Here is a 25,061-nt window from a genome sequence, read left to right as displayed (position 1 = left end):
ATCAGATTGTTTTAGTATTTCCCAAATGCACATTTTATATTTCTCTAATAGTTAATTAGGCATCATGCATAAGTTCAAATCAAAAAATAGTAGCATTAGAAGAAAACATAGCAAGCAACTGATTGAATGCACTTGTTTAAGAGATGAAGGAGGTAAAGTCTAGAAAGGTTAGCCAAACCCTCCTAGGACTCAAATCTCATTCCTTCCTACAATATAGCACCTCTGACATATGGAAACATCAGAACTGAAGAAAACATCACATAATTTTTAAAATTCATAGCAAATGCACAAATTATTGAAAAGCCAATATAATTTAAGGTATTAGCTCTTATGCTGGAAACTATCTGTCAAAATGCCAATAACTGCAAGAAAAAAGTAAGCCCAAGATAGGTATTAGAGTTTGAATTTTTTTGATTTCTTTACAGATAGTCTTAAATAAATTATTTAACAGAAACTACTTGTAGCATGGAGTTTTTTTAAGCTTATATTGTGTTATATGATATACCATACCACTTCTCTGGGAAAAAAATAACAGAATTCCAAAATTACCTTTTATGGACAATAAGCAATCTTGTACTATAGTTACATATACACCTATCTAGTCTTTCACCCTAGAAAATGGATACTAAATAATGGTATTATTTTCTGAGTATGCAGTAGATATTGGTGGCCCCAATGAATCTATACCCTCTAGGACTCATGCCTTTCTGTAGTTTCTCCCATATTTACTTTGTCCTGGGTCATGTGACTTGATTTGGTCAATGGAACGTCAGCAAGCATGACAAAGCAGAGGTTTGCTAATGATTACACATCAAGCTTACCCTACTGGACTGCTCCCTCTAGGAAGCCAGCTACCACGGAAGAAGTCCATTTACCCTGAGACTACCAAGCTGTGAATAGGTCTAAGCTAGCCTCCTGAGAGGACAAATGAAGGAAAACTGAGGAACCAAACGAACAGCCATAACTGAAGCTCCAGACGTATAACTCAGATCAAGCCTTTCCGGCTAGTTCCCAGCCATTCAAGCCAACCCAGCTGAGGGCCCAGATATCATGGAGCAGAGATAAGCCATTCCATTATTCTAAGTCTGAAATTCTGACCCACGGAATTATGAACAGATAAAATGGCTGTTGCCACTTACCCCAGTAAGTGTTGGGATAGTTTTTCATGCAGTGGTGGATAAGCAAAACAAAGTATTGATATTTAAAATAGAAGAGTCTATTATTTGCTCAGTGACAATAGCTGATTTAAAGCTAGTCCATTAGCATTCCACTCAACTTTCCACCAAGATTTTTAGTCATTTTAACATTGAAATGGATCTCTGCAAAAGTGCTGGTCCAATAACCATAGGTGAAGCACCAAAGCTTCCAAGGAAAAAAGCCAAGGTCTTCCCTCCTCAGAGATGGCAGAGAGTAAAGCCATTGCTCATGTATGTTCACAGCTCCCCTCTGTGTCTCTTCACAAATGGGGACCAAGCAGTATAAGTCCAACCCAGAGAAGAGGGTATCCCCTGCTCTTCACTAGAGCATGTTGGGATGCCCAAGTAAATTCTTCTCCTTCTTACCTTTAGGGTTTCTATTCCTTTTGACTCTCTGTTTACATTCCTCATTCCAGGGACATTAACAACTTCTCTATAAATACTTATGCTTACAATAAGTATCGAACAGATCAAGAGTTTCCCTGAAAGGTGATCTGTTTTCAGTGTAGGTTAGCAAAGTTCTCCTTCACCAAGAAACTATAAGGCCTATACAGATTAAGATGATCATGATTATCAGGCAGTTATAATGTTTAAGTCTTTAAGTCATCAAGACCCTTGAATATTGTCCATTCACTCTAGGCATGTTTTTTCACAATACTGTACATTAAATACGATACTCTCATATGGTCTTTAATCAATAAATACTTGTAAGGTTTTTGGTAGATAGATTCATAGATAATAGATAGACAGATAGATAGATATAGATGGACACATATATACCTTGAAGTGTTTTGTTGGTTATTTGTGTACCGTAACAACATTGGTTCTCCGACTTACTAGATGCCTGAGATCATTCCCGTGTGTGACTCATTCCCCATCTCATTTATTCTATTACAACAGCTACATGTCACCATATTTCTGAAGAGGATTAGAGGGTTTCTAAAATATATTTGCAGTGAGGTCAGGCATAAAGGAAAAGAAGAAAATGCCTCTGACATACTTCATGATCTGATGACCTAACCATACTTAGGAGTTTTCCTAAAGAACTTTGTGTGTTTGTATTTGTGTGTGTGTGTATGTATGTGTTAGTCATACCAGTACACGGACTGTCCTACTCACCAAAACTTCTCTTTGAAATTTAAATTAGGAGTCATCTAAAAAACTGAGTCATCTAATGAAAACAACTAATTGGTAAAGTATGCATACACAACACTCACGTATGTAACCTACACACACACATATACTCAAAGAAGTTTTAACAATAACAACTCTTCTTGACTGAGCTTTGCACCCATAATCTCATTTTACACTTATCACAACCCAGCAAGGTATTATTATCTTTATTTTAGAGTTGAGGAAACTGGGGCTCAAATGGAGTGAATTAATTGGTCATATAGCTAAAAATGATGGAACCATCATTCATACCCAGTGTTCTTTCTACGGTGTCACACAAAGTCAAAAATGCTTGCTAAAGAGTTATGTAAAACCGAAACACAGGCAACATGTTTTGATGAACTCCTGCTGATGGTTTTTGTCTAAGGTGAGAGTCCAGGGATGAGAAATCTGAATGGGCATGGTACTAAAGTAATAGACAGGAGTCAGCAATATACACCCAGGACTAGGGAGGGACAAAGTTTTATGACCATTACCCACACCTTGAAGCATCCAATCCTCTGTGCACAGAGGTGTTCTCTTAACTCGCCTAAAACTCTACCACTCAACACCAGAGAGGAGCTTAGCAAGTTCCAAAACCAGAGGACCTCACCCCTTAGTCTGACCTTATATTCACCTCCTACCTTCGATCAAAAGTATCTCTCCCCATACTTTCTGAAAACAAGAAAAGAAGGATGAAGAGAAGATGGGCCATAGTTACACAGAATATGTTCAAGAGTCATCAGTTGGAAATATTTTATCCAGAGTCTCATTGCAAGAACATATTGTGAAGATTTCCATTTATCATTTTCAGCACTCTAGGAAGCAGTAGTTTGGGGGTCAACATCTAATCCAAAGTTATATATATACACACATACATATATAACATATCTATATATAAAACATACATATATAACAATGATGTATATAATATATATATATCAGTGCTTCTCAAACCTTAATGTTCATACATCAACACGGGGATCTTGTTACAAATGCAGATTCTGGGTTTCCAGTGGGCCTGGGTTGAAAGCCCAAGATTCTGCATGTTTAACAAGCTCCCAGATGATGCTGAGGTTGCTGACTTATGGACCACACCTTAAGATGCAAGATTACAGACGTATACAATCCATTCGATATAGCCCCTAGACTGAAAGTCTTACCTATAAGCCGTCTCAATAGATTTAACTTAGATTGAACTGGGTGAAAAATACAGCAGGAAAAATGACACCATTAAACCCCATTAGCGCTGTCTTTCACAAAGCGGGCGAAGCTTGCGGGAGCACTGACTAAGTGGGGCCTTGAAAGGAGGTGTTTCTTGCTTCTGGTTAAGAGCGGAAAACAGAATAAAGTCTGGAAACTAAGGAGATCAATCACTTTGTCCCGAATTATTCCTGGCCTCATTGCATTAGCACAAGACCTGAAAAGTTCACCACTAACCAGACTCATTGGAGAGGATGCAAAATGCCCCGTCCAACATTGACTACTGCATTAGTGAACACAGCACGAAAAGTATGCCACTACTTACATATGAGTATCCACTTAAACAATTCTTCCTAAATTATCTTCAAGGGCCATTTCTTTATTCAGAGAACTAAACAATGTCTGAAGTTTTAAGGAAAACAACAATAGCTCTGTGAAGTTATGCCCTATTCCACACTACACTAACCCAGCTTGGCCTGGTTGCTTTTATTATTGTTACTGATATTATCTCTGTTTTCAAGAAATTCACATATGAGTTGGCATTAAGGACCAATCAAGAAGTATTGATGATGTTCCTAGTATATGTCTACTATGGAGTCAGTCACTATGAGGAAGACAAAACAAGGAAGTTCACGAAGTCAGAACTTCAGAGAAGGAAATTAAAATATACAAAACAGGGCTTCCCTGGTAGCGCAGTGGTTGAGAGTCCGCCTGCCGATGCAGGGGACACGGGTTCGTGCCCCGGTCCAGGAAGATCCCACGTGCCGCGGAGCGGCTGGGCCCGTGAGCCATGGCCGCTGAGCCTGTGCGTCCGGAGCCTGTGCTCCGCAACGAGAGAGGCCACAACAGTGAGAGGCCCGCGTACCACAAACAAACAAAATACGAAACAGTCTCTGCCCCACTGCAATTCCTGGCACCCATAATCATGGTAGGTAGTCATGATAATTATTACCTTTGCTGGTGTCATGATAAGGAAATTAATTTGAGCTGAGAGACAAAAAAGAAGGCATGTCTCTTCAGTAAAGGTCTTTCCACCCTCTTGAAATTTTCTCCTACACTCAACAAAAACTTTATAAAGCCATCCCTGACCCTTCTGCCCAGTTCCACCAAGTCAAGTCCTACAGCTGGCCTCACACCCTTCCCAAGCATCCGGGCATTACCACATGGACTTCCCCCATGAAGCCCCAGCCTGTTTTTCCAGAGGGTGGCAGTCATGACCTTAATGGCAGGTTTGCGATGCAAGCTGCCTTAATGTGGGGCTTTGTAGACGTCACGCCTGGGTTGTCATTAGTGTCCTCCAAAAATTATAATCAGCTGGCAGGCCAAATAAGGGCTTTCCAAGAAAACATTAATCCAAGTGTTTGGGGAAGCCATGGAAAATCTAAATTTATTTAACTTTTGGTTCTCAAAGGAAGGTCTAACATACACACAAAGACAATAGTCACTTAAAAGTTTATGAACAACATTTGCTACAGTGCTAAGAGTTGGGAGAGGTAACGCACCTATGGATGGGTAGCTCTGGGGAAGGAGACAGCATCTTTCATCTTTCCTGCATATACAAGGGGCTGGACCACTGGTAAGAGACCTTTTTGTAGGGACATGAGTGATTCCATTTCTCACCCTGTCCTTTCTTCTTCCCTCGACAATGCTAGGTGGTTGGAAGGTTCTGGAAGAGGCCTCTCTACAGGAGACAAGGCATCATCTATCTTCCTCCTCTGCCCCCACCTCCCGTGTGGATGCCCCTGAGGCCAATATGGCCCAAGGAGACTTGAGTGCCCAAGCACTCAAGTCTCCTCTCTTCCACTCCAGCCACACCGTCCCTGGACCAACCAGAGGTCAGAGTGACCAGGACCAGGCTCTGTGTCAGACCACCCTAGTGCTGCCTTCAAATAGCAGGTGTCCAGAGTCGGTTCCCTCCCCCATCACAGGAAGCAGAAGGAAGAAAAAAGCCCAGCTGTGACAAGTTCAGGTCCACTAACTATTTGTACAGCAGGCATAGGGTTAAAACCACAGCCTGAGCCCCTTCTAGGGGCCCAGACGCTGGGAAGCTGGTGAGAGGGACACACAGACACCTGAAGTGGGGGAACAGTGGAGTCTGGGGCTGGGAGTTCAAGGCTTTGATACAGAAATACACTCTTCCAGGATCTTCCTGGTAGTGCTTGGAATCAGATCTGCCTCACTTCCCCCCAACCAGGAATGTGTAAGGGGGAGAATTCAGAGCCTTCTCCCATAACCCTTTAGAAATAAAACTTTCTATGCCGTCTCTGCTACGCTTAAAGGATCCAAATGATGTCTGGAAGGCATCCCCGTGCTTGTTTGAGTCCCAGAGCAGGGGAGGCCTGGGGCTCGCAGACATTTGCTCCCTGCTCTCCCCAGCACCAGCTTTGTTTCGGTGCCTCCAAGTAACCTCTGACATTTACATATTTACATAAAGTCATCTCCATATAAAAGCACCTCCAGAGGTTCTCCTTCTCTTGGTCACTTCTCATTTCCTGTCCTCTGTGGTCAGCTCCAGCTAAATGTTTCTTTGAGGGCAGGGACAGGAGCATGTAACTTTCTGTTTATCAGAAGCGGAGTCGGGGAGGGGAAGTTAGGAGGAAGCAGAGAGGAATTAAAGCTGCAGGCAGCAATTGTGTTACCTCGATCTCCCCTAAACCCACTCAGGCTTGTAAGAGACAAAATCCATTTACAGAACAAGTACAAAAATGAGTTTGAGGCCAGGCAGCAGGAAAAAAAGTTCCAGTTCCCGCCTCTACAATTATCCATGCTCTAAGTGCTGGTTCCCTTTGCAAGACAACTTGTCAGAAAGTATTTCCATACTGGCATCTATGTCTTCAAGGCATCCAAGTAGCTTGTGAATCTTTTAACAGATCAAAAGGCAGAAAGAAAAATGTTCTTGGATCAACACCCAGAAAAATCTTAAACCAGATTTTCCTGGGATATTTCAGGCCAGTCAGTGCCTGTTGCTTTATACTGTGGCATCTTTCTTTTAACATATGGATTAAATGTGATGAATGAAAAGATTAAAAGGTCACAATTCCAGCAGCACTGGTTTCTAAACTGCTGTGTTATCTACTTAAAAACTTCCATGGACTTCTATCATCCTCTCAGCTCTTTGGGGCCACTACTTTGCTTACAGGGAAAACAGAAAGCCTGAGCTTTGCAAGCAGAGGGCAATGACGCTTGTCAGGAATGTCATAAGGGGGACCAGGCTTCGATTCCAAATAGGAATGGAACAAGATAGACATTCCGATTTGACTATTTTCTGATTAACTATAAAAGAGTTTGAGTTTATAAGAAACATAAAATAACAGATATGTAAGTAAGATATTAATTGGCTTTTTAATATTTTAGATGTCTACAGGTTGGTCAAATTATAAATAAAGTTTCATTAGAATACAGCCACGCCCACTCACTTACATGCTGTCTGCAGCTTTGGGCAACAGCTACAAGAGAACTGAGTAGTTACAGCAGAGTCTCTCTGGCCCACAAATCCTAAAATAATTACCATTTAGCCTTTGCAAAACAAAAAGTGCGAACCCCATCTATAGGTATTACAGCAGGGGAAAATGAGTTGAAATTACAGCAGGAAAGGTCTGGCCCATCTATGCCAACATCTCTGCCAGGGAAAGGGACAGACTATTAAAACTTTCCTACAGCTGAGAGGGCCTTTGACTCTTTGGCACACAACCAAACACAAAAGCGGCTAATTTAAAGAACACCTGGATTGTTTAGGCTGGTGTAATAATCTAAAAGACGGAAAAGAATCTGCTTTTCCTGTGGGTCATCCACGCTTATGGCAAAAAAATAAAAATAAGATAAAGGATATATTTTGCTTTTTACTTTTAAAATTGTCTAGCTTGCCAAATGCTTTTCGAGATGACTGGCCAACTGTTGCTCACCGAGAAGTAATGCTGCTGTTTGCAAAGTGCCAATTGAACCGAGTAGGAAGGGTGGTAATGGTGACTCACAAACGGGTTTCCCTAGATGCGCTGGAGTGCTTGCTTTAGCCGTGATGAGATAGGAAGGGCAAGTGCTCCCCCTGCTGCCCAGAGAGTCGATTTAGGCCTGAACTCAATATTCTTTTTCCTGATCAGGGCTCTCCGGTTGAACTGAAATCAATATTCACACGGCCTCTTGAGGGAGTAAAAGAATACCAAACCTTCACAGTTCACGCCCAAGGCGCGGTAGCAACTTGAAATCTCAGTAATTTGTATGACTGGTACGGTAGCAAAGAAGGACCACCAAAATGGAATCACCAGGTTTTCACTTCTCTCCCGTAAGACTCTCTTCCCACTAAAAATAAAAATTAAGCTGCAGCCTTCTACAACAGCTCATTGACACAAATTACCTTAACAATGAGCAAAAGAACTTATATCCTCATTTGAAATAGAATACTGACCAAGGGTTTTGTTCAAAATAGGTCGAACCAAGGACTTCCCTGGTGGTCCAGTGGTTAAGACTCCGCGCTCCCAATGCAGGGGGCCCGGGTTCCATCCTTGGTCAGGGAACTAGATCCCACGTGCGGCAATTAAAAGATACCACATGCCCGCAACTAAACATCCCGCGTGCTGCAAAGACCGGTCGCAGCCTAATTAATTAATTAAACAACAAGCAAAATAGGTCAAACCCTATGAAATTGCCGATATTCCAGCTGTTTGACCCACAAACAGCCTGAATATAATGACTTCATTGACAATTGACAAAGATACACAGGACAGCCTGACGGTATAGAGCTGGCAGGCTTCCCTTCTTGACGGGAGGCTGGGGATGCAGGACATAAACCTTCTGGCCTCACACTTTTCCCCAGGGCAGCCTCTGAATTCCTCTGACCAATGAAAGTAGAGGCTAGAATTTTTAAGTATTTTTGCTCATTTAGGCAACTCTGCTCCACGTGATACATAAACATTTTTTAATTAGGTTTTTTTTTTTCTTTTTAACGCAAACATCCTAATAAAGGAGCTTCAGGGAAAAGGAGAGTTTTGACATCATGATCTCACATTGCCTCATTCTTTGTTTGCTAAGAGGTGAAGTAAAACCCCTATCGACTGTCACTGACTGCAGGGGGGGCCATGCTATGGAGACCAGGGGTGGTTGAGGTTTGCAGAGATGCAGACAAGTGCCACAGACCAAGTATTACGAGGGCAGGGACTTCTGATTTGAAGTGGGAGAATCTGGGAAGCTAAAACATTTTAAAAGTCTGAATACTAAGCAAATTAACACGTAGACTTGTTAAGCCATCTGAGTTTTGCAATAAAATCAATGTGAATATGGATTTCATGACCACAATGTCCTAGATAATAAGTACTCCTGTGGGCTCCTTTTTCAGGAGTGTCAGTTAGAAGAGTCACAAAAACCGCAAGAGTTATAGGAAGACTTTGAAGTAAACTAACAATGAACGTAGAAGGGTAGGACAGCAACTCTGTCACACAACAGTCTTAGAACTTAGCAGGACCTTGAAGGCAAATTCCAAGTAGACTTATTTGAACGATCAAGTCAGGAGAAAGTAGGGGTGCCCATATCCTGAGCCGGTCCAATGCTTTGATACATTCCTTAACGTGTCCATGATGGCTTAAGGCAATGGTCCCCAGGTTAAAAACACAAAGAACCATGGCTTCTGAGTACTTGGATTTGAAGAAACTGGCCAAATGCCATCCTCCAGGACAGGAACACTGAACACAGTAAAAGCCTGAATATATCCTTAGCCTATAACATCAAGCCCCCAGGGGATTCCAAGGTGCCTCTGAAGGAAGGGAACCACTGGGTCAAAGGGTTTCTCTTGAGTCTAATTATAATTCAATATAAGCTTGGGGATTTTTAACTACAAAAAGAGAAAAAAAGTTTTTAACTACAAAAAGAGAAAAAATCATTGTAAGAGCAAAGCAGAAAGCCAATCATCCAGCAGAGTGAGCGAGAGGTAAATAAATGTGGTACACCTTTCAAAGCCATAAAATGGGATCTTAAGACTTAAGAGCCCAAATGATGCATTTTATCTGCAGTGATCTTATTTCCTGAAAGATAAAGAAACTTGGTCACAGTAACACGGAGAATAAAACCCTGCGAATCTTGACTCCTCGTCCTGTGTTCTTTCCCGGGACGAAGCTGACGTGAAATGATTCTTTCATGCTCATTTACCTACAGAAACATGCCATCAAATTCCTTGGGTAGCGAAAGGAACATAGTAAAATACATTTTAATTGTCGGTAGACACCATACAAACAGGAAGGATTTTTAAGAAAAATACAAAGAAATTTCTTCCTCTTTAAAACAGATAAATTGGACCCCTCATACTCATTCATGCACTTATTAACCATCAACCGTGTACTTGCTGTGTCAGACACTGTATCCAGACCTCACCTAAGATCCCTCCATAGCCCTGTACTGAAGTTTGGGATATTTTAGCCCCTTCTTAAGATAGTCCATTTCGTGGGATCCAATACTGGGTATTATTGTGCTGTGTTTCCTTATGTGGCTGTCAGTGTTCCACACTTGTGGCTGTAGGTGTACCCTTGTATTTACAGCAGATATGAAGGAGATAATATTTCCAGATGGGCTTTCCAGAGTCACTGCACTTTATAGGCTTATTCATTCCACACATTTGTTGGCAAAGTCCTCAAACTTCAAGGTTCAGAAATTTGACTTTATAGTCTGGTTGATAGGAGTTAAGGGAATGGAGTCATATAAACCGCATTAACAAGAGATCCTGTAACCAAGCAGGACCCTACGGGGCCTTCCTGGGACAGATTCCCCCATGTCTTCCACCTACCTCTTGTTTGTAGAAAAACGTTAGCCTCCTAGGCCTTTCCCAAATTCCAGAGAATAAACTTAACCAGAGAGTGAGAAAAAACAGAAACAAAGGAAGGCAAGCAAGACAAAATAATACATTAGCCATTAAAGTCAAGGACCTTTAGTTCCTCCTCAGGGGCGACAGATAATATTCTGAGCCATATCCTTGATCTGTTTTACAGACACTGAAACCCTCACTGGGTGGAAGAAGTTAACTCCATGTTGACCACAAAAAACAGATCCCAGACCGGTTGGAACCAGAAGGTTGATGATGTTGATTCCTGTGTACCTCACCACCAACCAGTCAGAAGAATGGCCATGAGCTGATCGCTCACCCCACAACCCTCTCCCTCACGCTGTCTTTAAAAAGCTTTCCCTGAAAGCCATCAGGGAATCCGGGTCTTTTGAGCTCTAGCTGCCTGACTCCTTGCTTGGCGCCTGCACTTTCCTTCACCACAACCCAGTGTCAAAAGATTGGCTTTACTGCCCATGGGCAAACGGACCCAAGTTTAGTTCAGTAACAATTCCTATGCATTTTCTATTTTTTCTTTTTTTTTAAGAATTTTATTTATTTTTTTTATACAGCAGGTTCTTTTTACTTATTCATTTATACTATTAGTGTATATATAGCAATCCCAATCTCCAAATTCATCACACCATCCCCCCCCCACCCAGCCATGTTCCCCCCTTGGTGTCTATATGTTTGCTCTCTACATCTGTGTCTCTATTTCTGCCCTGCAAACCGGTTCATCTGTACCATTTTTCTAGGTTCCACATATATGTGTTAATATATGATATTTGTTGTCCTCTTTCTGACTTACTTCACTCTGTATGACAGTCTCTAGATACATCCACGTCTCTACACATGACCCAATTTTGTTCCTTTTTATGGCTGAGCAATATTCCACTGTATATATGTACCATATCTTCTTTATCCATTCGTCTGTCGGTGGGCATTTAGGTTGCTTCCATGACCTGGCTATTGTAAATAGTGCTGCAATGAACATTGTGGTACATGTCTCTTTTTGAATTATGGTTTTCTCAGGGTATATGCCCAGTAGTGGGATTGCTGGGTCATATGGTAATTGTATTTTTGGTTTTTTAAGGAACCTCCATACTGTTCTCCATAGTGGCTGTATCCATTTACATTTCCACCAACAGTGCAAGAGGGTTCCCTTTTCTCCACACCCTCTCCAGCATTTGTTGTTTGTACATTTTCTGATGATGCCCATTCTAACTGGTGTGAGGTGATACCTCATTGTAGTTTTGATTTGCATTTCTCTAACAATTAGTGATGTAGAGCAGCTTTTCATGTGCTTCTTGGTCACCTGTATGTCTTCTTTGGAGAAATGTCTATTTAGGTCTTCTGCCCATTTTTAGATTGGGTTGTTTGGATTTTTAATATGGAGCTGCATGAGGCTGATTATATATTTTGGAGATTAATCCTTTGTCCATTGATTCGTTTGCAAATATTTTCTGCCATTCTGAGGGTTGTCTTTTCATCTTGTTTATGGTTTCCTTTGAGGTGCAAAAGCTTTTAAGTTTCATTCGGTCCCATTTGTTTATTTTTGTTTTTATTTCCATTACTCTAGGAGGTGGGTCAAAAAAGATCTTGCTGTGATTTATGTCAAAGAGTGTTCTTCCTATGTTTTCCTCTAAGGGTTTTATAGTGTCCGGTCTTAAATCCATTTTGAGTTTATCTTTGTGTATGGTGTTAGGGAGTGTTCTAATTTCATTCTTTTACATGTAGCTGTCCAGTTTTCCCAGAACCACTTATTGTGTATGGTGTTAGGGAGTGTTCTAATTTCATTCTTTTACATGTAGCTGTCCAGTTTTCCCAGCACCACTTATTGAAGAGGCTGTCTTTTCTCCATTGTATATCCTTTCCTCCTTTGTCATAGATTAGTTAACCACAGGTACATGGGTTTATCTCTGGGCTTTCTATCCTGTTCCATTCATGTATATTTCTGTTTTTCTGCCAGTACCATATTGTCTTGATTACTGTAGCTTTGTAGTATAGTCTGAATTCAGAGCGTCTGATTCCTCCAGCTCTGTTTTATTCCCTCAAGACCGCTTTGGCTATTCGGGTTCTTTTGTGTCTCCATGCAAATTTTAAGATTTTCTGTTCTAGTTCTGTAAAAAATGCCATTGGTAATTTGATAGGGATTGCATTGAATTTGTAGACTGCTTTGGGTAGTATAGTCATTTTCACAATGTTGATTCTTCCAATCCAAGAACATGGTATATCTCTCCATCTGTTTGTATCATCTTTAATTTCTTTCATCAGTGTCTTATAGTTTCTGCATACAGGTCTTCTGCCTCCTTAGGTAGGTTTATTCCTAGATATTTTATTCTTTTTATTGCAGTGGTAAATGAGAGTGTTACCTTAATTTCTCTTTCTGATTTTTCACCATTAGTGTATAGGAATACAAGAGATTTCTGTGCATTAATTTTGTATCCTGCAACTTTACCAGATTCATTGATTAGTTCTAGTAGTTTCCTGGTGGATATTTAGGATTCTTTATGTATAGTATCATGTCATCTGCAAACAGTGACAGTTTTACTTCTTCTTTCCCAATTTGTATTCCTTTTATTTCTTTTTCTTCTCTGATTGCCATGGCTAGGACTTCCAAAACTATGTTGAATAATAGTGGCGAGAGTGGACATCCTTGTCTTTTTCCTGATCTTAGAGGAAATGCTTTCAGTTTTTCATCATTGAGAATGATGTTTGCTGTGGGTTTGTCATATATGGCCTTTATTACGTTGAGGTAGGTTCCCTCTATGCCCACTTTCTGGAGACTTTTTATCATAAATGGGTGTTGAACTTTGTCAAAAGCTTTTTCTACATCTATTGAGACGATCATATTGTTTTTATTCTTCAATTTGTTAATATGGTGTATCACATTGATTGATTTGCATATATTGAAGAATCCTTTCATTCCTGGGATAAATCCCACTTGATCATGATGCATGATCCTTTTAATGTGTTGTTAGATTCTGTTGCTAATATTTTGTTGAGGATTTTTGCATCTATATTCATCAGTGATATTGGTCTGTAATTTTCTTTTTTTATAGTACATTTGTCTGGTTTTGGTATCAGGGTGATGGTGGCCTCATAGAATGAGCTTGGGAGTGGTCCTTCCTCTGCAGTTTTTGGGAAGAGTTTGAGAAGGATCGGTGTTAGCTCTTCTCTAAATGTTTGATAAAATTCACCTGTGAAGCCATCTGGTCCTGGACTTTTGAGTTTTGGAAGATTTTAAATCACAGTTTCAATTTCATTACTTGTGATTGGTCTGTTCATATTTTCTATTTCTTCCTGGTTCAGGAAGTTGGAGAGTTATACCTTTCTAAGAATTTGTCCATGTCTTCCCGGTTGTCCATTTTATTGTCATAGAGTTGCTTGTAGTAGTCTCTTATGATGCTTTGTATTTCTGAGGTGTCTGTTGTAACTTCTCCTTTTTCACTTCTAATTTTATTGATTTGAGTCCTCTCCCTCTTTTTCTTGATGAGTCTGGCTAATGGTTTATCAATTTTGTTTATCTTCTCAAAGAACCAGCTTTTAGTTTTATTGATCTTTGCTATTGTTTTCTTTGTTTCTATTTCATTTATTTCTGCTCTGATCTTCATGATTTCTTTCCTTCTACTAACTTTGGTTTTGTTTGTTCTTCTTTCTCTAGTTCCTATAGGTGTAAGGTTAGACTATTTATTTGAGATTTTTCTTGTTTCTTGAGGTAGGCTTGTATTGCTATAAATTTCCCTCCTAAAACTGCTTTTGCTGTATCCCATAGGTTTTGGATCATCGTGTTTTTGTTGTCATTTGTCTCTAGGTATTTTTTGATTTCCTCTTTGATTTCTTCAGTGATCTCTTTGTTATTTAGTAACATATTCTTTAGCCCCATGTGTTTGTGTTTTTTACGTTTTTTCCCCTGTAATTGATATCTAGTCTCATAACACTGTGGTCAGAAAAGATGCTTGATACGATTTCAATTTTCTTAAATTTACTGAGGTTTGATTTGTGACCCAAGATGTGATCTATCCTGGAGAACGTTCTGTGCACACTTGAGAAGATGGTGTAATCTGCTGTTTTTGGATGGCATGTCCTATAAATATCAATTAAATCTATCTGCTCTGTTGTGTCATTTAAAGCTTGTGTTTCCTTATTAATTTTCTGTTTGGATGATCTGTCCATTGGTGTAAGTGAGGTGTTATAAAGTCCCCCACTATTATCGTGTTACTGTCTATTTCCTCTTTTATAGCTGTTAGCTGTTGCCTTATATATTGAGGTGCTCCTATGTTGGGTGCATATATATTTATAATTGTTATATCTTCTTCTTGGATTGATCCCTTGACCATTATGTAGTGTCCTTCCTTGTCTCTTGTAACATTCTTTATTTTAAAGTTTATTTTATCTGATATGAGTATTGCTACTCCAGCTTTCTTTTGATTTCCATTTGCATGGAAAATCTTTTTCCATTCCCTCACTTTCAGTCTGTATGTGTCCCTAGGTCTGAAGTGGGTCTCTTTTAGACAGCATATACATGGGTCTTGTTTTTGTATCCATTCAGCGAGGCTGTGTCTTTTGGTTGGAGCATTTAATCCATTCACGTTTAAGGTAATTATTGATATGTATGTTCCTATTACCATTTTCTTAATTGTTATGGGTTTGTTTTTGTACATCCTTTTCTTCTCTTGTGTTTCCCACTGAGAGAAGTTCCTTTAGCATTTGTTGTAGAGCTGGTTTGGTGGTGCTGAATTCTCTTAGCTTTTGCTTGTCTACAAAGCTTTTGATTTCTCCATCAAATCTGAACTTATTCATTTTCAGTGGAAGTGGTGTTGGTGTTGGTGCTTTCCCATTATCCGTTGCACCTTTGTCTCATGATCAGTGTGCCAACAAACTAAACTAGATATCAGAAAATTGTTTGGTGATCATGGAATAAAGGCAAAGGCTGTGAATAGCCTCGAAAGGCATTTTTCTAGGGAGTGTGAAAGTTGCTCCAGTACCAAGTACCACTCTGTTGTGATGAGAATACCATCTCTGCCAGATGGCATCTGTTGCACAATATACTGTTGTGTGTTCCATGCCCCACCTATTTTCCACTTTCGCCAGGTGCTTCCATGTACATCCACCTGTGAGCCCTAAGCTAGCCTCTCTGCCTAGGTTGTGAATCCCCGAGGGGAGAAGAGGCTTACTCATATTTGTACCTGGATGACACTAAGTCTCGTAATTTCTAGTGACCAGAGGGGCAGATGGAAGGATAGATGGACTGGGTGGATGCATGAATGAAAAGAAATTCCAGTTGCTCAGGCTCTGCCTGGGTTTCCAGAATCTAAGCTCCTGACCCCATTTGGGAGATGTTAAGGGTCTCACTCTGAATCATTACTAATTTGTTCTTTAGCTTTTATTTAATTTCTTTGCATTCAAAACTGGGTGTGTCTGTTACCACTGATACTACTTTCCTCCTCTCAAATAATGATTATAAAGAAAAATATACATTTGAAAAGGTAGTATATTATCTATTCTGTTAATTTAAAGTCAGTATTTATCAAGGGGGAGATGGTTGGGGGAGGGATGGAGTGGGAGGTTGGGGTTAGCAGATGTAAGCTATTATATACAGAATGGATAAACAACAAGGTCCTACTGTATAGCACAGGGAACTATATTCAATATCCTATGATAAACCATAATGGAAAAGAATATTTAAAAAAAGAATGTATAACTGAATCACTTTGCTGTACAGCAGAAATTAACACAACGTTGTAAATCAAATATAATTCAATAAAGAAAAGAATTGGGAAAAAATAAAATCAGTATTTATAATGTGTAGTCTATAAATCTCTTTTTAACTATATAGGGGATCACTCTGCAAAGTTCAATGGCTTCCCATATTACACAGAGTAAAAGCCAGAGTCTTTGCAAGACAAAGCCGTCTACACTGCATCGCCATTTACCTCTGACCTCCTTTCCTACCACTCTCCCTTCCATCCTTCAGCACCAGCTCTGGGTCACCCGCTGCTCCACCCACTCTCACACCTCTGGACCTTTGCCCTTGGAAGGTCCCTCACCCCATTCAACTATCACTTCCAGTGAAGCCAGTCCTAATTACTCTATACACAAATGCACCGTCCCCAACACCAACCCTAAATCCAGGCCCCTTCATTTGTCTCCATAGCATGGACCATCCTCTGACATGCTCTCTTCACCTCTGGCCCCCTCCTCTGAATTTAATTTCCATGAGGGTAGAAACTTAGGGGGTTTTTTTCTGTTTTTTTGGGGGGGGTGCTTACTGCTGTATCCCCAGTGCCTACAACAAGGTCTGGCACACACTTAAAGTATTCATAAATATTGTGAATAAATGAATGAATGAGTGAGTGAATGAATGAATGAATGTGTAGAACATCAAATATCCTACAAGACTCATACTAAACAATAGCAGTCCCTGGTCTCCCCACTCCTGAATCTTCCTCTCCAAAATCATTTAACTATTTCTGGTATTAACTTGTACATTTCTAAAGAACATGCTTGTACTGCTATTTCTTGATTATGCAACTTAAGATATTAAAGACCCAAATTCCTATTGTGTAAGATGATACAGGATTCTTATACAACCCGAGACCCCCAGTCCCCACTTCTTCACCTTCCTAGTAGAATTATATCACATTATCTTATAATTTACTTATATGGCTCTTGTCTATATCCCTCTAGATGCAATGATACAATTGGATGTATCAATACAATTGATTGATACAATACAATCCCTCTAGATACAATTCTAGCTAGAATGAGGCTCCATAAACAGAAATTTGTGTCTGTTTTGCTCGCTGAAGTATCCTTATGACCTAGAACAATGTCACACTCGTAGTAGGTACTGAATAAATATTTGTGGAATAAGTGAATTATTTCTCAGCTTTACAGTATGTGACTTGCCCACAAGTCACTCATTACTGCATTCTCAGGATGCACTGGCTGTCCCCCACGTCCCTTTGGGTTGCCTGGCTGGTTGGGCACTGCACTGGCATGTGGCCACCACCGGATAACATCTAATAACTCCCTTTCATCCAGTTGTACTTGGGAATCTCTCCTCTATATCCTGAACTTTTCATTAACACTTACACTGACTGATTTATAATTACTGACATTAATCAGCTTCTCCAACTAGGCTACAGCCTCCTTGGCATCATGGAGTGTCTTGGTCATCTCTGAGCCCCATTGTCTTTCACAGCATCAGACCTATCGTAATAGATTCTCAAGAAGTTCTGAATGAAGGACACACAGCCCTGCTTGCCACTTTGAAGCAAGAGAGAAACAACTTCCTGTCCCAGGGGAGCCCTTATGACAAGACACTCTCACTATTTACAGAAATAAAGTGATGATCAACTGATTTTCCTCTCACTATACACTTCCCAGGGCTAACTAATGCCAGGTCATTTCATTCACTTCATTTTTCAACCATTTCGCTTCTTTCTATTCCTTTTTCTTGCTCAAGTCTCCATCAAAAATAAAAATAAAACGTGGGTTTCCCTGGTGGTGCAGTGGTTAAGAATCCACCTGCCAATGCAGGGGACACAGGATCAAGCCCTGCTCCGGCAAGATCCCACATGCCACGGAGCAACTAAGTCCGTGCGCCGCAGCTACTGAGCCTGCACTCTAGAACCCGCGAGCCACAACTACTGAACCCCGCATGCCTAGAGCCCATGCTCCACAACAAGAGAAACCACCACAATGAAAAGCTGGCACACTGCAACAAAGGGTAGGCCCTGCTCGCCACAACTAGAGAAAGCCCACACGCAGCAACAAGGACCCAATGCAGCCATAAATAAATAAATAAATAAAAGTTAAAAAATAAACATAAATTTCAACTAAGAGTTAAATCAGTCAGAGTACCATGGCTTCTTTCAAAGTTAGAAATGTTGTCTTTCTGAAATGTCTGATTCAACATTAAGCTCTGTAGGCATGGCGGCGTTTGCGGATTTGGACCTGTGGGAGGGTTCCAACCTGAAGGCGCTGGGCTCGTGGAGAATGCCGCTCACCTGGGCTATTCAGTTGTTGCCATCAATCATGTTGTTGAATTTAAGGAAACGAAACAGGAAATTGAAAAACCAGTAGCTGTTTCTGAACTCTTTACAACTTTGCTAATTGTACAGGGAAAATCAAAACCGATTAAGATTTTAACTAGACTGACAATTATCATTTCAGATCCATCTCACTGCAATGTTTTTGTTTTTGCTTTTGTTTTGTTTTTTTTGGTGGTACGTGGGCCTCTCACTGTTGTGGCCTCTCCCGTTGCGGAGCACAGGCTCTGGACACGCAGGCTCAGCGGCCATGGCTCACGGGCCCAGCCACTCCACGGCATGTGGGATCTTCCCGGACCGGGGCACGAACCCATGTCCCCTAGCATCGGCAGGCGGACTCTCAACCACTGCGCCACCAGGGAAGCCCCACTGCAATGTTTTGAGAGCAACTTCTTCAAGAGTCCGGCTGTACGATACCGTTGCAGTTTTTTGAAGACAGAAAACCTTTTTCATATTGCTTGTACACATTTAGATGTGGATTTAGTCTGCATAACTGTAACACAGAAGCTACCATTTTACTTCAAAAGACCCCCTATTAAAGTGGCAATTGAGTGAGGTGTGGGCTTTGAACTTGTCTATAGCCCCCCTGTCAAAGACTCCACAATGAGAAGGTACACAGTTTCCAACGCCCTCAATTTGATGCAGGTCTGCAAAGGAAAGAATGTAATTATATCTAGTGCTGCTGAAAGGCCTTTAGAAATAAGAGGCCCATACGATGTGGCAAACGTACAGTTGTTGTTTGGGCTGTTGGAAAGTGACACCAAGGCTGCAGTGTCCACCAACTGCCAAGCGGTGCTTCTGCATGGAGGGAGAAGCTAGAAAAACTGCTTTTGGAATTATTTTCACGGTGAAGAAATCTCGGACATCAGAAGTAGATGATGAAAAAAATAATAATAATAAATAAATAAATAAAAGAAGTAGATGATGATTCTCTTCCAGCCTGCAAGAAAGCCAAGTGTGAGGACTGAAACGAGTCCCCCTTCTCTGTCAGCACTCCCTTCTGCCATCTGAGAACCCATCAGCCACAACAGAATAGGAACCTCCTTATGATTCACTATTTTCACTTAGATATCAGTGGTCTGTAAAAGCAGTCTTATATTTAAGCCATTAAAATAACAAAACCTGAGAGATTAAGATGGCGAAGTAGAAGGACGTGCTCTCACTCCCTCTTGCGAGAGCACCGGAATCACAACTAACTGCCGAGTAGTCATCGACAGGAAGACACTGGAACTCACCAAGGAGGATACCCCACATCCAGAGACAGAGGAGAAGCCACAATGAGATGGTAGGAGGAGCGTAATCACAATAGAATCAAATCTCATAACTGCCGGGTGGGTGACTCACAAACTGGAGAACGCTTATACCACAGAAGTCCACCCACTGGAGTGAAGGCTCTGAGCCCCACGTCAGGCTTCCCAACCCAGGGGTACAGCAATGGGAGGAGGAATTCCTAGAGAATTAGACTTTGAAGGCTAGCGGGATTTAACTGCAGGACTTCGACAGGACTGGGGGAAACAGAGACTCCACTCTTGGAGGGCACACACAAAGTAGTGTGTGCGTCGGGACCCAGCGGAAGGAGCAGTGACCCCATAGGACTGAACCAGGCCTACCTGCTGGTGTTGGAGGGTCTCCCGCAGAGGTGGGGGGTGGCTGTGTCTCACCAAGAGGACAAGGACACAGGCAGCAGAAGTTCTGGGAAGTACTCCTTGGCGTGAGCCCTCCCAGAGTCTGCCATTATCCCCACCAAAGAGCCCGGGTAGGCTCCAGTGTTGAGTCGCCTCAGGTCAAACAACCAACAGGGAGGGAACCCAGCCCCAACCATCAGCAGACAAGGGGGTTAAAGCTTTACTGAGCTCTGCTAACCAGAGTAAAAGCCAGCTCTACCCACCACCAGTCCCTCCCATCAGGAAACTTGCACAAGCCTCTTAGATAGTCACATCCACCAGAGGGCAGACAGCAGAAGCAAGAAGAACTACAATCCTGCAGCCTGTGGAACAAAAACCACATTGACAGAAAGATAGACAAGATGAAAAGGCAGAGGGCTATGTACCAGATGAAGGAACAAGATAAAACCCCAGAAAAACAACTAAAGTGGAGATAGGTAACCTTCCAGAAAAAGAATTCAGAATAATGATAGTGAAGATGATCCAGGACCTTGGAAAAAGAATGGAGGCAAAGATAGAGAAGATGCAAGAAATGTTTAACGAAGACCTAGAAGAATTAAATAACAAACAAACAGACATGAACAATACAATAACTGAAATGAAAAATACACTAGAAGGAATCAATAGCAGAATAACTGAGGCAGAAGAACGGATAAGTGACCTGGAAGACAGAATGGTGGAATTCACTGCTGTGGAACAGAATAAAGAAAAAAGAATGAAAAGAAATGAAGACAGCCTAAGAGACCTCTGGGACAACATGAAACACAACAACATTTGCATTTATAGGGGTCCCAGAAGGAGAAGAGAGAGAGAAAGGACCTGAGAAAATATTTGAAGAGATTATAGTCGAAAACACCCCTATCATGGGAAAGTCCAGGAAGCACAGAGAGTCCCATACGGGATAAACCCAAGGAGAAACACGCCGAGACACAAAGTAATCAAATTGGCAAAAATTATAGACAAAAATTATAGAAAGCAATGAGGGGAAAATGACAAATAATATACAAGGGAACTCCCATAAGGTTAACAGCTGATTTCTCAGCAGAAACTCTATGAGCCAGAAGGGGGTGGCACAGTATACTTAAAGAGATGAAAGGGAAGAACCTACAGCCAAGGTTACTCTACCCGGGAAGGATCTCATTCAGTTTCGACGGAGAAATCAAAAGCTTTGTAGACAAGCAAAAGCTAAGAGAATTCAACACCAACAAAACCAGCTCTACAACAAATGCTAAAGGAACTTCTCTAAGTGGGAAACACAAGAGAAGAAAAGGACGTACAAAAAAACCCCCATAACAATTAGGAAAATGGTAATAGGAACATACGTATCGATAATTACCTTAAATGGGAATGGATTAAATGCTCCAACCAAAAGACACAGGCTCACTGAATGGATACAAAAACAAGACCCATATATATGCAGTCTAAAAGAGACCCACTTCAGGGCTTCCCTGGTGGCGCAGTGGTTGAGAGTCCGCCTGCTGATGCAGAGGACACGGGTTCGTGCCCCGTTCCGGGAAGATCCCACATGCTGCGGAGTGGTTGGGCCCGTGAGCCATGGCCGCTGAGCCTGCGCGTCCGGAGCCTGTGCTCCGCAACGGGAGAGGCCACAACAGTGAGATGCCCGCGTACACCAAAAAAAAAAAAAAAGCACAGCATAAAAGTCAGTAACTCAATATTCTTTCATTCAGTCACAGGATCTTAAAATGTTATTCAAAGCAAAAAAGAAAGATATCATCTACCAAGCAATCAGTAAATTGCACAGAGTGGAAGGTTTTTTTGCCGCACCTGGCAGCTTGCAGGATCTTAGTTCCCCAACCAGGGATTGAACCCGGCCCCAGCAGTGAAAGCACCTAGTCCTAATCACTGGACCGCCAGGGAATTCCAGTGAAAGGTCTGTCTTTAAGAGACAGAACTCTGGAGGAAAATCCTGCAAACAAAGACCAAGAAACTAACCAATCTGACATGAGAAAATGAGCACATGTTTTACTTAATAAAAATCTAAAGATTTACAAATGCCATATAAATAATAATCCTCATTTTGAATATTCTCTAAACTCTACAGAAATGGAAGATGTAATTCTTTTGAACAGTCACCCAAGTTGTAGTCGTATTCCTCTGTGCCTCAACTTACGTAATCATTTTGCCAACAAGCCCATTTTATACATTCCCACCTTCCTGTATTTTTACAGCTGTCAAAGGAATTTACTTTCACTTCTAAAAACTCTAAAATAGAGGCTTAATTATTTAGCTTAGCCTTCCCTCCCCCCACAAAAAGAAGCCACTGAAGAAGGAATATTTCTCTTTTCAACTTCTGAAGTTGCTCCCCATTCATAATTGGATTCAGAATAAATCTTGGTCAAAGCATACCAGTAAATTAGAGCAAAGTCATTTTCAAATGAAATGAATTTTAAATGACACATTCAAATACATTAAGGATTAAGTCCTTTCAAGTGAAGTAACTCTAAGCGTGCAAGAATGAAGTTTAGCCAAATACTAGGCTAAGACTCAGGATAAAAAATGAAGTAGACATAGCCCTTGCCTGAGAAGCCTACAGTCTACGATAATATATATGTATAGAAACACGAAGGTATAATGTGTAAACATAATGTATAGATATTGAACAAGATTATTTAAAATTTACATAGAAGCATTAGAGTTGGAAAGTATACATTTCAGCACTAAATTGATTCCAAGTTCAAAAATTCAAGTTAATCATATTCCCGTATTATGTGATATCACGAAGTTACAATTCTGAATTTGGCACATTCCTTCTGACTCTGTAAGCAAGTAATAGTCTGTTTTCATTTCTAGGGCAATAAAATGGGTTCACCCTGTCTCAGGGGGTTGCTACTTGTGAGTGACTAATAATTTACACCCATAATGTCAAGTTGCTGGGTGGGAAGTGCAAGTTTAACTAGTACTTCATAAGATCTCTGGAGATGCGGTTACATGTCAAAAAGTATAACTAAAAACACATTTGCCTATAGGTTCCCAAGATTTCATTTGTGATGCCATTTCTGATAAACCATGAAGAGTAGATCACCGGGTCTCAGGCTGTACACTGAGAAATGAAATTCAAAGAGAAAGCTTTTTTGGAAAGGAAAGAGCTAAAACTCCTGGTTGATGTGCAGGGCAGAAACCCAGTCTCATGATTTGGGGGTCAGAGCGACCCTCTGTCCTTTTTGTTTTCACTGTAAGCAGCAGGGTTGTGTTGTGTATAGAAGGCACTGCAGACCCAGATCCTATCTTGGCCATCTCCTGGCTGTGTAGCCTTGAATAAGTCACTTAACATCCTCACCCTCCGATTGCTCTTCTGTAAAACGGGATAAAAATATTCACTTTAAGAAGTTGCCACAAAGGTTAAAAATAATGTCTGTAGTTCAACTGCCCAATGTCTAGAACATATTAAGTACACAATAACTACTAATGATTCAAACAAGGACAAGATCAGAAAAAAACGCTTGTAACGCCGGTGATAGTTTAAAGGAATCCGTATAATGCTGGGGCCCCTGGCATTTCCACTTAACAAGTTTCCATTCTCTCAAGGAATGGAACAAATGGATGGATCATGGCCCCTCTCTTCAAGCTGAGCCTGCATGGGATGGCTGCTTCCTCTCTATATCTCTTGTGAATGAGAATATGTAAATTCTGCAAATTTCTTGCTTAAAAACCCCTTTATTTAGACATCCCACTTGCTTGCTCTTTGTGAAGTGTATAAGTTAGGAGAAAATATGTCCCTTGGCCTATCTCCCTTCTATGAAAAGGTAAAAGGAAGTTGTAGTTGGATTTCACTCTGAGTTCATCATTCCTGTTCCTAGGAAAGTGATAAAAAAAAAAAAAGGGGGTCACAAGATCATCCCATTTGCCAGAACTGATACTCTAGAGGTCTGACATGGGCTTCAAGTGCAACCTCTCTGCATTTGCCCCCAAATCACCAGTGGGCACAGCTGGCTCTAGCTGTTCATAGGACTATCCACAGAATTGAAGAACCTCACCTTCAGCGAGGCTGGAGTCAGAGCAGATAATATCTGGATATTTGGGGGTTAAGGGGTTGAGGATACGAGCACTGATACAATTTCCATAAACAAAAAGATCAATTGTTTTTTGATACACTAGCAAAGTTGGCGGTAGAGTAATGAACTACCAGACAAGGCTCCTGATTTCATGGAGTTTACTAGGAAGGTCAAACTTCATGTAAAGGAAGACCTGCTGGAAATACCATCATAGTCTACTCAAAAATAGCATTTTTCAATGTTTAAGAGGTCTTCTTTCTGAATCAGAAAAAGAGAAACCGGGCTTCCCTGGTGGCGCAGTGGTTGAGAGTCCGCCTGCCGATGCAGGGGACACGGGTTCGTGCCCCGGTCCGGGAGGATGCCGCGTGCCCGGAGCGGCTGGGCCCGTGAGCCATGGCCGCTGAGCCTGCGCGTCCGGACCCTGCGCGTCCGGACCCTGCGCGTCCGGAGCCTGCGCTCCGCAACGGGAGAGGCCACAACAGTGAGACCCGCGTACCGCAGAAAAAAAAAAGAAAAAGAGAAACCATGCAACAACCTAATGACAAGACTTTCAAATCTTTGAAAATTTAAATTCTGGTATCAATCTGGAAAATGTGTTTGTTCCCCACCTCCCACCAGTGCGTTTCACAACAGTTTCTGAAACGATATTCTGCCAGAAGATACACTACATCATGATCAGATGGTTTATATTGAGTTTTCGAAAGGAAACAGGTAGGAAATATGAGTGAACTTTAAGAAGCTTAAGACTTAGAAAGAAATATTCATTACTTTATCCATTCAGCAGTCACTCTTTGCTTTCCTACTGTGCATAAGACACTGGGCAGTGCTGAGAATACAAGCAATGGAATAATTTGGAGACGAAAAATTCCTTATGACAACCTATCTGTACTCCACCCAGATTTCTTCTTTCTATCACAAATATGTAATGGGAACAATTATTCAATTAGTTCTATACCAATGAATTGTCAATGTGCGTA

General features: G+C 41.1%; 1 long non-coding RNA gene and 1 pseudogene across 1 annotated transcript in view; one reads left to right on the top strand and one right to left on the bottom strand.

Annotated features, from left to right (window-relative positions):
* The window catches only part of LOC109550600 (uncharacterized), a 39,167-nt gene that overhangs the window by 10,248 nt on the left and 3,858 nt on the right, over positions 1–25,061 (bottom strand). The window lies entirely within an intron of this gene.
* On the top strand, positions 18,658–19,311 carry LOC101325224 (ribonuclease P protein subunit p30 pseudogene; annotated as a pseudogene).

The sequence above is a fragment of the Tursiops truncatus genome, chromosome 20 (genome assembly GCF_011762595.2).
Source record: "Tursiops truncatus isolate mTurTru1 chromosome 20, mTurTru1.mat.Y, whole genome shotgun sequence".
Taxonomy (NCBI): domain Eukaryota; kingdom Metazoa; phylum Chordata; class Mammalia; order Artiodactyla; family Delphinidae; genus Tursiops; species Tursiops truncatus.
Note: the sequence above shows the minus strand (reverse complement) of the source record. Positions and strands in the feature narration are given on the sequence as shown.